Here is a 3,776-nt window from a genome sequence, read left to right as displayed (position 1 = left end):
GGGAGCCAGGGTGGGTCCCAAGGTGAGTGCAAAGGTGGGTGCCAGGGTCAAGGTGAGTGCCAATGTGGGTTCCAAGGTGCCAGGGTCAGGGTGAGTGCCAATGTGGGTTCAAAGGTGCTAAGTTGGGTGCGAGGTTGGGTGCGAGGGTGGGTGGGTGCCAAGGTGTGCTAGGTGGAAGCCCGGGTGGGTCGGCATCCCATGGGTGTCGAGTTGGGTGCCTGATGGGTGCTTCTTGTCAAGTTTTAGTCGTCGGGACTCATTTCGAGCCTTAGAGGTCGTTTCTTGTCCGGTTGCCCTGTCTTCGACCTGGGAACCCAATTTTGGTCCTCGGGTCCCATTTTTTTTTGTCTCGCATCCCACTTTTGGCCTGTGGCCTTTTCGGGGTCGATTCTCGTTTTGGGCATCAGAGCATGTTTCTTCTCCTAAAACCCAATATTTGTTTATTAAGTCTCGGAACACATTTTTGTTCTCGTGGACCCATCATGGGTCTTGGAACGCATTTGTGGTCCTTGGGTCCCATTTTGCATCCCGAAACTTGTGTTTTGGTGCTTGATCCCTATTTTGGGTGCCCACCTTGCACCAAGTGCGCACCCGGGGCAAACCGAGCGCCTTGGTGCACCGGGGCAAGATCGAGCGTGCACCCGAGGCGCCCCGAACATGCACCAAGGTGCACTCGGCCCACATGTGAGCGCAGGTCGTTGCGCCCGAGGTGGTGTGTGGGCACCGCGTTGCAGACGGGACACTGCACGCACACGACGCCCCCTCCAGGTGCACGCACGTAGGCCGGGCCGGGTGCACACCCGACGCCCTAGCAAGGTGCGCGCACCCGGGCAGGGCTCACACTTGGCGAACGGGGCGCACTTCGCGAGGGAGGGTGTGCACCTCGACGGGGGTGGGTGGCCGGGGTGGATTCGCACATGGGTCGCGGTTTGCTAAGTACACACTGCGACAAGCTCATAACGGGTGCGATCATACCAGCATTAGTGCACCAGATCCCATCAGAACTCCGCAGTTAAGCGCGCTTGGGCCGGAGTAGTACTGGGATGGGTGACCTCCCGGGAAGTCCCGGTGTTGCACCCTTTTTTAGTTTTTCGCCGGGCGTCGCAATGCTATTTGAATAAACCTTTTGCCCGTTTGCGTTCTCGTCGGGGCCGGGCCGGGCCGGGGTGCGCTGCCCGCACTACCGCGCGCGCGGGGGCGACACCGAGCGCGCACCCGAGGCGCCCCGAGCACACAGGCCACGGTGCAACCCGGGCGTTGTGCGCGCACCCCGGTGCGCCCGAGGTGCTGCGCGCGCACCCAGGTGAAATCGGTGTGCACCTCGGCCAGTGCGCGCTCGGTCGAGTCGCGCACGTTGGCCAAGGTGCACGGTGATGTTTCTTACTCTAAGGTTCCGCACCAGACGCCCGGGACAGGTGAGCGAAGCTGGGCGGGGCCGGGTGCGCGGCCGGGGCAGGTGCACGCAGCTGGAGAGAGCTTTGGAGCACACTTCGGAGCGCACCAATGATGCGCTCCATTCAAAAGTTTCCTGAAAAGGCAAAAAAAGTTGAGATTATAGAATTTCCCACTTGAGAGATTGTAAAAAAAAAAAATTTAAAATGAAGGAAACGCGGGTGCCAAGGTGTGCGCAGCCCAGCCAAGGTGTGCGCACCAAGGCGCCCACCCTGGCGAAGGTGCACGCAAGGTGCGCACCCGAGGCAAACCGGACAATTAACCCAACTTTCGACTTCGCGCGCACCTTGGAGCGCACTTCGGAGCGCTCCTTGGTGCGCACCAATCTTGGGCACCTCGGAGTGCACCATGGCGCCCACCAAGGTGCGCACCCGGGGCAAACCGAGCTCCGACTTCGTGCGCACCTTGGAGCGCACGAAAGGTGCGCACCATGGCGCCCACCAAGGTGCGCAGCCCAGCCAAGGCGTGCGCATCAAGGTGCGCACCCTGGCGAAGGTGCGCACCCGGGGCAAACCGAGCTCCGACTTCGTGCGCACCTTGGAGCGCACAAAAGGTGCGCAACCCAGCCAAGGTGTGCGCACCCCGGTCAAACCGAGCTCCGAATCGTGCGCACCAGAGGTGCACGCCATCGTGCGCACCTTGGAGCACACTTCGGAGCCCTCCTTGGTGCGCGCCGATGTTGCGCACCTCGGAGCGCACCCGGGGAAAACAATGCAATTAACCCGACTTTCGACTTCGTGGGCACCTCGGAGCGCTCTCGGGTTCGCACCTCGGAGCACACCGAGGTGCGCACCTTTGATGCGCTGCCTTCACCAATTTCCAGAAAAGGCAAGAAAACATTGAGAAGGTGTGCGCACCGAGGTGCCCACCCTGGCGAAGGTGCACGCGAGGTGCGCACCCGGGGCAAACCGGGCTCCGACTTCGTGCACGCCGCACCTTGGAGCACACTTCGGAGCGCTCCTTGGTGCGCACCAGGGCGCGCAACCCAGCCGAGGTGCCCACCCCGGCGAAGGTGCACGCGAGGTGCGCACCCGGGGCAAACCGGGCTCCGACTTCGTGCACGCCATGGTGCCCACCGCGGCGAAGGTGCACGCGAGGTGCGCACCCGGGGCAAACCGGGCTCCGACTTCGTGCACGCCGCACCTTGGAGCACACTTCGGAGCGCTCCTTGGTGCGCACCATGGTGCCCACCAGGGCGCGCAACCCCGCCGAAGGTGCACGCGAGGTGCGCACCCGGGGCAAACCGGGCTCCGACTTCGTGCACGCCGCACCTTGGAGCACACTTCGGAGCGCTCCTTGGTGCGCACCATGGTGCCCACCAGGGCGCGCAACCCCGCCGAAGGTGCACGCGAGGTGCGCACCCGGGGCAAACCGGGCTCCGACTTCGTGCACGCCATGGTGCGCACCGCGGCGAAGGTGCGCACCCGGGGCAAACCGGGCTCCGACTTCGTGCACGCCGCACCTTGGAGCACACTTCGGAGCGCTCCTTGGTGCGCACCAGGGCGCGCAACCCAGCCGAGGTGCCCACCCCGGCGAAGGTGCACGCGAGGTGCGTACCCGGGGCAAACCGGGCTCCGACTTCGTGCACGCCGCACCTTGGAGCACACTTCGGAGCGCTCCTTGGTGCGCACCATGGTGCCCACCAGGCCGCGCAACCCAGCCAAGGTGTGCGCACCAAGGTGCACGCGAGGTGCGCACCCGGGGCAAACCGGGGTCCGACTTCGTGCACGCCGCACCTTGGAGCACACATCGGGGCGCTCCCGGGTTCGCACCGGCGTTGCGCACCGTGGTGGGCACCTCGGAGCACACCAAGGTGGGCAGCGAGGTGCGCACCTTTGATGCGATGCCTTCACTAATTTCCATAAAAGGCAAAAAAAAAACGAGATTTTAAAATTTCCGTTTTGAAAGATAGTGAGAAAAAGGGAATGCTGGTGCCATCTTGAGCCCGCCCTGGTGCGCAGCCCAGCCAAGGTGTGCGCACCAAGGTGCCCACCCTGGCGAAGGTGCGCGCCCGGGCAATTAACCCAACTTCCAACTTCGCGCGCGCCAGGGTGGGAGCGCACCCAACAACCGGGCCTGGGAAGAGCCAATGCGAGAAACCCCACCAAACGCTCTGACAAAAAAAGAGGGGGCGCTCCAGTAACCCCGCTTCGGAGCGCACCCTGGGCAAACCCAGCCAAGGTGCCCACCCCGGCCAAGGTGCAGGCGAGGTGCGCACCCGGGGCAAACCGGGCTCCGACAACGTGCACGCCGCACCTTGGAGCACACTTCGTAGCGCTCCCGGGTGCGCACCTCAGAGCACACCAAGGTGGGCAGCGAGGTGC

General features: G+C 63.8%; 1 non-coding gene across 1 annotated transcript; it reads left to right on the top strand.

Annotated features, from left to right (window-relative positions):
* Window positions 1-961: 961 nt before the first annotated feature.
* LOC131863853 (5S ribosomal RNA) lies at window positions 962-1,080 on the top strand. Its single transcript, XR_009362747.1, has one exon. It is a non-coding gene; the product is annotated as a 5S ribosomal RNA (ribosomal RNA).
* The last annotated feature ends 2,696 nt before the right edge of the window (window positions 1,081-3,776 follow it).

Source organism: Cryptomeria japonica, unplaced genomic scaffold, assembly GCF_030272615.1.
Source record: "Cryptomeria japonica unplaced genomic scaffold, Sugi_1.0 HiC_scaffold_69, whole genome shotgun sequence".
In the NCBI taxonomy this organism is placed as follows: Eukaryota; Viridiplantae; Streptophyta; class Pinopsida; order Cupressales; family Cupressaceae; genus Cryptomeria; species Cryptomeria japonica.
Note: the sequence above shows the minus strand (reverse complement) of the source record. Positions and strands in the feature narration are given on the sequence as shown.